We start from the raw sequence: 12978 nt of genomic DNA, 5'->3' as shown, positions 1-12978 counted from the left end.
CCGCATTTCCGGCTTCTCAGCCCTTCGTGTCAGCCTGGCACACACTTCATCGACGAAGCCATTCTCAGGCTCTGTTCTTTCTTATTTGTTATCCTGAGGGGCTCTTGGGTATTTTTATGGTATTCACCAGGACTTCAGTAATGAAGACCCTTTATCAGCGCCGTGGGAGGAACTATAGGAGTGGGCAGGTCTGAAGTGATTGCACCATGCAGATCAGTTTCCCCCTCATGCTAGTGAAAAAGGAAGAATTTCTGAAATCAAAGAGATCTTCATGGAGGTGGTCAGAATTTGGGGAGTAAAATTTCATTAGGAATAAATTACACACATACATGCATGCACGCATGCACACACCACTCATGCATGCACACGCATCCGCACACATATATATGGGGCTGAGGAAATATGATAGCTCTGTGGCAAACTTTGGCTGTGCTAGTGTGAGGACCAGGGTTTGGATCCCTGCACCTATGTAAATGCCAGCGGGGAGCAGCAACCTCCTTGCTATTCCAGCACTCTGAGCGTGCAGACAGGATTCTTGGAATAAACTGGTTAGCTGGGCTAGCTGTATCTGTGAGTTTTGGCTCTAACTGAGAGACCTTTGGTCACTGAATAAGGTGCAGAGCAGGGGAGGGAGACTTCTGACAGCAGCATCAGGCCACACACACACACACACACACACACACACACACACACACACACACACACACACTCACACTCACATACGTGTTTACACATATTCCTCCTCCTTTCCCCCTCTCCTCCTTTCCTCCTCTTCCTCCTCCTCCTCCTCCTTTCCTCCTCCTCCTTTCCTCCTCCTCCTCTTCCTCCTTTCCTCCTCTTCCTCCTCCTTTCCTCCTCCTCCTTTCCTCCTCCTCCTTTCCTCCTCCTCCTTTCCTCCTCCTTTCCTCCTCCTCCTTTCCTCCTCCTTTCCTCCTCCTCCTTTCCTCCTCCTCCTTTCCTCCTCCTTTCCTCCTCCTCCTTTCCTCCTCCTCCTCCTCTTCCTCCTCCTCCTCCTTTCCTCCTCCTCTTCCTCCTCCTCTTCCTCCTCCTCCTTTCCTCCTCCTCTTCCTCCTCCTCCTCCTTTCCTCCTCCTCTTCTTCCTCCTCCTCTTCCTCCTCCTTTCCTCCTCCTCATCCTCCTTTTCTCCTCCTCCTTTCCTCCTCTTCCTCCTCCTCTTCCTCCTCCTCCTCCTCTTCCTCCTCCTTTCCTCTTCCTCCTCCTTTCCTCTTCCTCCTCCTCTTCCTCCTCCTTTCCTCTTCCTCCTCCTCCTCCTCCTCCTTTCCTCCTCTTCCTCCTCCTCTCCTCCTCCTCCTCTTCCCCTCCTCCTCCTCTTCTTCCTCCTCCTCCTCCTCCTCCTCCTCTTCCTCCTCTGCCGAATTTATCTACTAGACTTCCCCCAAAAGGTCAATGGCCAAAAAGAGATTAGAAGCTCTGTAGAATTAGCACAGAGGTGTGGGTTCAGGCCTTTTCAGGACATTGCTCAACACTGCTTAGCAACTCTGGTATCAGAAGGGTCTCTGACGCTTATGTTCCATGTCGGGTTCAGTTCGTTCTAAAGCATGAGATGTACTAGGTTCAACTGCTAAGCTATGTCAGCTAACAAACTACAGAGTGCTTTCTTAGGCATCTGAACAGAAACGCTCAACCATCTCATAGGCCTTGGCATCTTGACAAGCCCACCCCTAACCTTGGTGGAGACAAAAGCTCATCAGATGGTTTAGCCTCTCTCTCTCTCTCTCTCTCTCTCTCTCTCTCTCTCTCTCTCTGTCAAAAGCATGTCATATATGTTAAGGCGTGAGTGATAAATGCCATTTAATTTATTTCTCTTTGGGCAGTTCTAAAGACACGCTATTATTGATGTATTTGTGTTGTGTGCTTTTATTTGGCCCTTTGTATATGTTTGGTGCTCATAGAAAGCATCGGATTAACGAGTCTGGAGACTCAAGTCTTTGTTTATCTACTTCTTTGGGAAACAAGATCCTTGAGTCATCCAGTGTACATTTATTTGTCTGCTCTCTGTATACATTGTATACAGTTGTGACCCAGGGAATGCCAGAGAGCTACAGCACACAAGACACAAGACAAACTGGCTACAACTTTAATTTCTTGAAAGAATGGATTATCTTTTAAGAAACAATTATTTTGTGTGTGTGTGTGTGTGTACATGTGTTTGTGTGTGTATACACACAACCATGGCATGCATGTAGAAATCAGAGGATGGCTGCAGGAATTGCTTCTCTTTCTCATTTGAGACTTCCGCGTATCAAACTCAAGGGTGGGTCTTTGGGTTTGAGGGCAGTGCCTTTACCTGCTCAGCTGCTCTGTGCCTCCGTCTCTTCCCTTTCTTTTGTTTCTCCCCTGGAAACATCAGGAGGCATTCTGAGAATTTCCCTCTCTCTTCCTAATCTGAATACTTAGAGACAACTGCTTGCTTTCGAGTCTCTCTACATCCACTTTGTTCTTTCCCTGCCTCTCCTCTGATCCCTGTGCATGTTTTGGTCTATGTTGTGTTTAGCAATTTTCCCCTGAGCTATAAGAATAATTGGTACAGGGTTTCCAGTAATAAATAGTCTGACATAATCTGATGCAGGAAGAGGTTCTGTCTTGTCAGAGCTGTTTCTACCAGAACAACTTCTATGTTTGTCTGAATACAGGAGTAGAATTTCACTTGAAGAAATCATACCTTGGATGTAGATTTGGAAACTGCTGAACTTGACACTGCTCCTGGCATATACTAGCAATACACTTCAGTTTTTCATATATTGGGAAGACTGACTGTAAAGATTGATGAATGGCAGTAATAGCTCTTCTGTTGACTCCTGAAGCCATTTATGTGTACAGCCCAAAGCAGAGAGCTGTGGGGTTAAGAAAATGCCTTGGAGGGGGGTTGGGGATTTAGCTCAGTGGTAGAGCGCTTGCCTAGGAAGCACAAGGCCCTGGGTTCGGTCCCCAGCTCCGGAAAAAAAAGAACCAAAAAAAAAAAAAAAAAAAAAGAAAATGCCTTTGTTTATCAGGAGCTTTAGAATGTGACCTCGATTGGCAGTGGGGTCTTTACAGATGAATTGAGATGCTTCATAGTCTGAGAATCTGTGTCTTCATACGAATATGGAAAATTAGACAGAGACAGAGGTGGAAGTGAGTGACCGCCAGTCACCAGTGATCAACAAGGATTGCCTAGGACAGGAAGAGTCTGGAAGGGTTTGGGTTGATTAGCCTCTGAACCCACTCTACGTCTATGTAAGTCCGGAAGCTTTAAACCATCCAGTTTGTGGTCTTAGGCTATGGCAGTCCTGAGAAATGAAAGCAAACCTTTATCAATTCCTTCTTGGCCCTTGGTCTTCTTCACAACACCCTCTCCTCCCATGAGCCTCCAGGCAGCCTTTCTCAGTGCTCTATCAGAATCTTCTTAGTTGAGTTAGCCTTTGGATGTAGCTATTGGCTTTGTTTGCAACCACTCTTGAATGCCAAGTCTCATTTGCATTCAACTGAAGTGATTCCTGGTATCCCAAAGCTGAGGGAGCGAGCACACTGTTGCTTAGTGTGGAGGTCTTTCTGAAATTGCATGCTAGGCACGGACACTTCAGTCTGCCTGTTTAGTAAGCTGGTTTTGCCAGTGAAGAATCTTTGATTAGAATGAGAGAGGATTGAATTTGTAAGAGGTTATGCTTGTTAGACATTTCTCTGTTTAAAAGGTATACTTGTGTGAATGTGTGAGATGAGTGTAAATGCTGGTACAAGCAGAGCTGGCACGTGGAGGTCAGAGGCCAACTTGCTGGGTCAGTTCTCTTCCTCCTCTATGTGGGTTCTCAGAACCTAACACAAGTCCACAGGCTAGGGGCTAAGCGCATTTACCCACTGAACTATCTTGCCTAGCCAGATAGTTATTCTCTTATTCTTAGTGTTGATTTTAAAAGTACACTTATTCATTTATACACTTATTTTTTTTTTTTTTTGGTTCTTTTTTTTCGGAGCTGGGGACCGAACCCAGGGCCTTGTGCTTCCTAGGTAAGCGCTCTACCACTGAGCTAAATCCCCAGCCCCTATTTATACACTTATTTATTCACTTATACATGTTGTGTGTGTGTATGCAGAGGTGAGAAGACAACTTTGAGGGGGTAGTTTTACCCTTTCACCCTAGTGTGCATCCCAGGGCTGTCACCTTTCGGGATGTCTGATGGTCATCTCATCATTAGCTTTTTACCCCCCCCCCCTTGAGTCAGGGTTTCTCTGTGTAGCCCTGACTGTCTTGGAACTTGCTCTGTAGTCCAGGCTGGCCTAGAACTTAGAGATCTGTCTTCCTCTGCCTCCTAAGTCCTGAGATTAAAGGCGTATGCTACCACCTCCTGACTCAAGGAATTATTTTTTAAAATGAGCCCATATAAGAAATCGTGTGGCTCCTGGTTTCTGCCTGCACCCTGAGCTGACTCTGTGTCACACCTCTCTGTACCCAGATCATGCAGGGAGAGAGCTGGTCTCTCAGAAGTGCTGACACACCTGAGAGCATAGGCAAGGCCACCATTTTAGCTCACATTCCTGACACAAAAGGAATCCTCATGAAGCTGTCTGGACATAGGAACCAAGGAGCAGTCTGAGACAGGAACCTTCCAGTTTCTGCCTACACCCAGAGCTGACCCTGAGCCACAGCTCTCTGTACCCCAATCCCATGGGGAGAGAGTTGGTCTCCCAGGAGTGCTGATACACAGGCTTACAGGATGATCAAACTACTATCAGAGACAGCAAGACCAGCTAATACAAGAGATAAACAGATGAGGCAAGGGCAAGAACCTAAGCAACAGAAACCAAGGCCACTTGGCATCATCAGAACCCAATTCTACCACCACAGCAAGCCCTGATATCCCAGAACACTGGGAAAGCAAGATTTTGATTTAAAGTCATAACTCATGAAGATATTAGAGGACTTTAAGAAAACCATAAATAACTCCGTTAAAGACAGGACAACAGAGGTAAACAGGTAGAGCCCTTAAAGAGGAAACACAATAAAACCTTAAAGAATTACAGGAAAGTGCAACCAAACAGGGGAAGGAATTAAACAAAACAATCCAGAATCTAAAAATGGAAATAGAAACAATAAAAAAGCACAAAGGGAGACAACTCTAGAGATAGAAAGTCTAGGTAAGAGATCAGGAGTCCGGGGTTGGGGATTTAGCTCAGTGGTAGAGCGCTTGCCTAGCAAGCGCAAGGCCCTGGGTTCAGTCCCCAGCTCTGAAAAAAAGAAAAAAAAAAAAAGAGAGATCAGGAGTCCTAGATGCAAGCATCACCAACAGAATACAAGAGATAGAAGAGAGAATCTCAGGAGCAGAAGATACCATAGAAAACACTGGCACAACTGTCAAAGAAAATGCAAAATGCAAAAAGCCCCTAACCCAAAATATCCAGGAAATCCAGGACACAGTGAGATCAAACCTAAGGATAATATGTATAGAAGACAGCGAAGATTCACAACTTAAAGGGCCAATTAATATCTTCAATAAAATTATAGAAGAAAACATCTCTAACCTAAAGAAAGAGATGCCCATAAATACAAGAAACCTACATAACTCCAAATAGATTAGACCAAATAGAAATTTCTCCTGTCACATAATAGTCAAAACACCAAATGCACAAAACAAAGAAAGAATATTAAAAGCAGTAAGGGGGAAAGGTCAAGTAACATATAAAGGCAGACCTATCAGAATCACACCAGACTTCTCAATGGAGATTATAAAAGCTAGAAGATCCTGGGCAGATGTCATAAAGACCCCAAGAGAACACAAAAGCCAGCCCAGGCTACTATACCCAGCAAAACTCTCAAATAACATAGATGGAGAAACCAAGATATCCCATGACAAAACTAAATTTACACAATCTTTCCACAAATCCAACCCTAAAAAAGAGAATAGATGGAAAACTCCAGGACGAGGAGGGAAACTATACCCTAGAAAAAAATCAAGAAAGTAAACTTCTTTCAACTAACACAAAATAAGCTGGTCACACCAACGTAATTCCACTTCTTCTAACACAAAAATAGCACTAAACAACAATCATTGGTCCCTAATATCTCTCAATATCAATAGACTCAATTCCACAATAAAAAGACATAGACTGGAGTTGGGGATTTAGCTCAGTGGTAGAGCACTTGCCTAGGAAGCGCAAGGCCCTGGGTTCGGTCCCCAGCTCCGAAAAAAAGAACCAAAAAAAAAAAAAAGACATAGACTAACAAACTGGATACATAAAGAGGATCCAGCATTTTGCTGCATACAGGAAACACATTTCAGTGACAAAGACAGATACTACCTCAGAGTAAAAGGCTAGAAAACAATTTTCCAAGCAAATGGTCCAAAGAAACAAGCTGGAGTATCCATTCTAATATAGAATAAAATCGACTTTCAACCAAAAGTTATCAAAAAAGATAAGGAAGGAAAAATCAAAGGAAAAAATCTACAAAGGTGAACTCTCAGTTCTGAATATCTATGCTCCAAATGCAAGACCACCTACATTTATAGAAGAAACCTTACTAAAGTTCAAAGCACACATTGTACCTTACACAATAATAGTGGGAGACTTTAACACCTGTCATTAATGGACAGATCATGGAACTAGAAACTAAACAGACACACAGTGAAACTAACAGAAGTTATGAACCAAATGGATTTAACGGATATCTATAGAATATCTTATCCTAAAACAAAAGAATATACCTTCTTCCCGGCACCTCATGGTACCTTCTCCAAAATTGATCATATAATTGGTCACAAAATGGGCTTCAACAGATACAAGGAGATTGAAATAATCCCTTGCATCCTATCTGATCATCGTGAACTAAGACTCTTCTTCAACAACAACAAAAACGACAGAAAGCCCACATACACATGTGAAGCTGAACAATGCTCTATTCAATGATAACTTGGTCAAGGAAGAAATAAAGAAAGAAATTAAAAACTTTTTAGAATTTAATTTCCTGCTAAGAGGAAAACTCATAGTGCCTCCAAAAAGAAACTGGGGAGAGCCTACACTAGCAGCTTGACAACACACCTGAAGGCTCTAGAACAAAAAGAAGCAAATACACCCAAGAGGAGTAGACAGCAGAAAATAATTACACTCAGGACTGAAATTAACCAAGTAGAAACAAAAAGAACTATACAAAGAATCCACAAAACCAGGAGCTGGTTCTTTGAGAAAATCAACAAGATAGATAAACCCTTAGCCAGACTAACCAGAGGGCATCAAGAGAGTATCCAAATTAGCAAAATCAGAAATGAAAAGGGAGACATAACAACAAAAACTGAGGAAATTAAAAAAAGTCATCAGATCCTACTAAGAAGCCTATACTCAACAAAACTGGAAAATCGGGATGAAATGGACAATTTTCTAGACAGATACCAGATATCAAAGTTAAATCAGGATCAGATAAACCATCTAAACAGTCTCATAACCCCTAAAGAAATAGCAGTAATTAAATGTCTCCCAAAAAATAAAAAGCCCAGGACCAGATGGGTTTAGAGCAGAATTCTATCAGACCTTCATAGAAGACAATACCAATACTCTCTAAACTATTCCACATCCACAAAATAGAAACAGAAGGAACACTCCCCAATTCCTTCTATGAAGCCACAATTATGCTTATACCTAAACCACACAAAGACCCAACAAAGAAAGAGAATGTCAAACCAATTTCCCTCATGAATATCAATGCAAAATTAATCAATAAAATTCTCGCAAACTAAATCCAAGAGCACATCAAAAGGATCATCCATCGTGATCAAATAGGCTTCATCCCAGGGATTCAGGGATGGTTTAATATATGGAAATCCATCAATCTAATCCACTATATAAACAATCTCAAAAAAAAAAAAACAAAAAATACATGATCATCTCATTTGATGCTGAGAAAGAACTTGATAAAATTCAACACACCTTCATGATAAAAGTCTTGGAAAGATCAGGAATTCAAGGTCAATACCTAAACATAGTAAAAGCAATATACAGCAAACTAGTAGTCAACATGAAACTAAATGGAGAGAATCTTGAAGCAATCCCACTAAAATCAGGGACTAGACAAGGCTGCTCACTTTCTCCCTACCTATTCTATATAGTACTTGAAGTCCTAGCCAGAGCAATCAGACAACAAAAGGAGGTAAAGCAGATACAAATTGGAAAGGAAGAAGTCAAAATATCACTATTTGCAGATGATATGATAATATACTTAATTGACCCCAAATATTCCACCAGAGAACTTCTAAACCTCTAAGCAGCCTAAACAACTTCAGCAAAGTGGTTGAACATAAAATTAATTCAAACAAATCAGTAGCCTTCCTCTACTCAAAGGCTAAACATGCTGAGAAAGAAATTAGGGAAATGACACCCTTCATAATAGTCACAAATAATATAAAATGCCTTGGTGTGACTCAAACTAAGCATGTGAAAGATCTGTATGACAAGAACTTCAAGTCTCTAAAGAAAGAAATTGAAGATCTCAGAAGATGGAAAGATCTCCCATGCTCATGGATTGGCAGGATTAATACAGTAAAAATGGCCATCTTGTGGAAAGCAATGTACAGATTCAATGCAATCCCCATCAGAATCCCAAGTCAATTCACAGAGTTAGAAAGAGCAATTTGCAAATTCATTTGGAATAACAAAAAACTCAGGAGAGTGAAGACTATTCTCAACAATAAAAGAACTTTTGGGGGAAATCACCATCCCTGACCTCAAGCTGTATTACAGAGCAATAGTGATAAAAACTGCATAGTATTGGTACAGAGACAGGCAGGTAGATCAATCAAATAGAATTGAAGACCCAGAAATGAACCTACACACCTATGGTCACTTGATCTTTGACAAAGGAGCCAAAACCATCCAGTGGAAAAAAGACAACATTCTCAACAAATGGTGCTGGTTCAACTGGAGGTCAGCATGTAGAAGAATGCAAATTGATCCATTCTTATTGCCCTGTACAAAGCTCAAGTCCAAGTGGATCAAGGACCACATAAAACCAAATACACTGAAACTAATAGAAGAAAAATGTGGAAGAGTCTTGAACACATGTGTACTGGAAAATTTTCTGAACAGAACACTACTGGCTTATGCTCTAAGATCAAGAATCAACAAATGGGATCTCATAAAATTGCAAAGTGTCTGTAAGGCAAAGGACACTGTCATTAGGACAAACAGCAACCAACAGATTGGGAAAAGATCTTTACCAATCCTACATCGAATATCCAAATATACAAAGAACTCAAGAAGTTTGACTCCAGAGAATCAAATAACCCTATTAAAAATAGGATAAAGAACTAAAAGAATTCTCAACTGAGGAATATCAAATGACCGAGAAACATCTAAAGAAATGTTCAACATCCTTACTTATCAGGGAAATGCAAATCAAAACAACCCTGAGATTCCACCTCACACCAGTCAGAATGGCTAAAATCAAAAACTCAGGTGAGTGCTGGTGAGGATGTGGAGAAAGAGGAACACTCCTCCATTTTTGGTGGGACTGCAAGCTGGTACAACCACTCTCGAAATCATTCTGGAGGTTCCTCAGAAAATTGGACATAGTACTACCTGAGGACCACTCATGGGCATATAGCCAAAAGATGCTCCAACATATAACATGGAACCATGCTCCACTATGTTCATAGCAGCCTTATTTATAATAGTCAAAAGCTGGAAAGAACCCAGATGTTTCTCAACAGAGCAATGGATACAGAAAATATGGTACATTTCCACAATGGAGTACTACTCAGATATTAAAAACAATGACTTCATGAAATTCCTAGGCAAATGGATGGAAGTAGGAAATATCATCCCAAGTAAGGTAATCCAAACACAAAAAACACACATGGTATGCACTCAATGATAATTGAATATTAGTCCAAAAACTTGGATTACCCATGATACAATCCACAGAACACATGAAGCTCAAGAAGAAGGACGGCCAAAGTGCAGAGGTTTCTGTCCTTTTAAAAGGGGAAACAAAAATATTCACAAGAGGAAATATGGAGACAAAGTTTGGAGCAGAAGTCTGAAGGAAAGGCCATCCAGAGAGTGTACCATATGTGGATCCAGTCCATATGCAGCCACCAAACCCAGACAATATTGCTGATGACAAGAAGTGCAAGCTGACAGGAGCCTGATAATAGCTGTCTCCTGAGAGGCTCTGCCAGAGTATGACAAATATAGAGGCGAATGCTAGTAGCTAACCATTGAACTGAGAATGGGGTCCCCACTAGAGGAGTTAGAGAAAGGATTGAAGGACCTGAAGGGGTTTACAACCCCATAAGAACAACAATACCAACCAACCAGAGCTCCCAGGGACTAAACCACCATCCAAAGATTACACATGGAGAGACCCATGACTCTAGCTGCATATGTAGCAGAGAGTGGCGTTGTTGGTAGGGGAAGCCCTTGGTCTTGCCAAGGCTCGATGCCCCAGTGTAGTGGAATGTCAGGGCGGGGAGGAGGGTGGGTGAAGGAACACCCTTATAGAAGCAGGGGGAAGGGGAATAGGATAGGGGTTTATGGATGGGAAACCAGGAAAGGGGATAACATTTGAAATGTAAATTTAAAAAATCCAATGAAAAAAAAGATATTGTGTAGTTTTTGAGATTTACAAACTTTTCTCTTGAGAATTTCATACATGCAGAGAACACATTTTGTTTGAATCGACCTTCTTTCCTTTCCTCCTGATTTTCCCCTCACACTGCTGTTCCTTTCCAACTACATGTGCTCTATTTTAAAACCCAGTGAAGACACTTAGCATGTAGGACACTCTATTGGAGCTCAGTTATCCCTGAATGAAATTGACTCTCCCTTCCTCAGCAGCCATCAGTTGTCAACATGTCCTCTGTGATTGGTGGGACTTCATGAGCATCCCCCACCCAGGCTAGGATTTTGGCTGCTTTGTCCTTGTGCGGGTCCTATACATTCAATCACAGCTCCTGTTTGTCCTTGCGTACAATGGCCCTGTCATGTTCAGCAAATATTTTTCCAGTGCAAATGTCCACTCTCTAGTCCTTATAATTTTTCTGTCCCTCCTCTTCTGTGATAATCCTTAAACCTTGCCAAGGAAGTGTCAAAACATACTGTAAATAAAGGCAAAATAAACTTTAAAAGGCAAAGGGACTACACATTTTACTTTTACACCAGTGCCTGTAGATCATACACCTGGTCTGGCTAGGCACACTCCCTGCCCCCTGAATGGGATGCTGCTGGAGCTGATTTTCACAGGCTTTGATTAAGAACAGCTGGCTTGCATAGGGCCCCTAGAGATTCCTCAAGCCTGAGAAGAAAGCAGTCCAAAGTTTATGAAGACCCGAGGCTTCTCAGATACAGCACAAAGCACAGAAGGAGAAAGTGCTCAGGGTGAAAGGCACAAAAATGCTTCTCAGAATTTGACATTTGAAAGGGACTTGGCTCCCCACTCACACTGGCTGCCTAGGAACACAGTTCTGCCCATGTGTCTACTATCATCCTTCATGGGAAAGAGCTAGCTTGCCTTTCACAGTTAGACAAACACCGTCTAGATTCACAGTGCTAAAAACCTCACCCACCACTGAGAGATGTGAACAGGGAGTGAATCATCAGACAGAGGAGGAAAACAACCAGTGTGCATGACAGATTGAGGGGGCCCTGGAGGTCCCGGAGGGAACATTATTCAGGAGGATGAGAGAATTAAAACAAAGTGTAAATATGATCCCCAGAGAGATTTAAGGAAAACTTGCATCTATCAGACAAAAAAAAAGTCATTTGGTGAATGAATTAAAGGCTGAAGTCCAAATGGATAACCCCAAACTGAGGTCACCTTTCAGAGTTTAGAGTAGAATGAAACATACTGGAAAATTTGAGAGACTTTTATCATTAACCTTTATAACTCAGTCTTCGGCAAAGTAAAAATAGGTAATAATTAATACATTTTCCCTGAATTAAAAATAATTCAGAGTTTCCAGATGGAAAGGAGTGATAGTGGTCCAGTCATGTGAAGTAAAAAAAAAAAAAAAACAAAAAACACACAACCAAAGTGGGGCAGGGCATCTGGACTCTATTTACAGACCGTCATTGCACTCCTCTATAGCTTGACCTTTGTTAAGTGAGTTTGAATGAAGGAGCTGATGACAATATCTTAGAAATCTTTAAAGTGCCAAGGTCAAGGAGCAAAGCAAAAATGCACACACAAAGAGCAAGAGTAGATGATCTCAAGTAAGTAAGAAATTTATGATTAGTAGATGTTTCCTCAACAACTATAGATCTCTCTCCACAGTGTGTGTGTGTGTGTGTGTGTGTGTGTGTGTGTGTGTGTGTGTTTGCTTGTGCATAATTTTCCTGGAGGTCAAGTGTCTTCCACCATTGCTCTCCACCTTCAAGTAGACCAGCTGTCCAATGAACTTCAGGGATCCTCTGGGGAACTAATACAGACTGTGTCTCTGGAACCAGCTTTATGTAATAGTGTGGATAAAAACTTGTACCTTCATGCTTGTGCCATAGGCAATAGGCCATATGCTCAGTCCAGCAACTGTAGGTTCTAATAACTCTCCAGATTCTCTCTCTCTCTCTCTCTCTCTCTCTCTCTCTCTCTCTCTCTCTCTCTCTCTCTCTCCTCTTACCCAGTACTTGCACTCTAGGCAGGTGATTTAGCTTTAATACCCTGGCCTGAGGAAAGATGATTTTTTTCCCCTAAAATTCATTACCTAGGGAAAAGATAAATCTTGTATGGGTTGCTGGGGAGGGCTAGAATAAAGACTTTCTGCATTATTTTAGAATAAGAGAAAAGGTGATTTTCATTCATCTGAAAAAAATTGACCAAGGACAATCAGTAATAAATGAACAAATAAATAAACTTAAGCGGAAAATACAGACTCCAGAATCAGTGAAAGCCAGAAGTCGCATAAAGAGGAACTGAAGGGCTGAAGATTGAACCCAGAGCCTTGAGCATCCATGGCAAAGCAAGCTCTCTATCTGAGCTCCATCCCCAGCCCCACTATT

The sequence above is a fragment of the Rattus norvegicus genome, chromosome 19 (assembly GCF_036323735.1).
Source record: "Rattus norvegicus strain BN/NHsdMcwi chromosome 19, GRCr8, whole genome shotgun sequence".
Classification (NCBI taxonomy): domain Eukaryota; kingdom Metazoa; phylum Chordata; class Mammalia; order Rodentia; family Muridae; genus Rattus; species Rattus norvegicus.
This window is presented reverse-complemented; position numbering follows the sequence as displayed.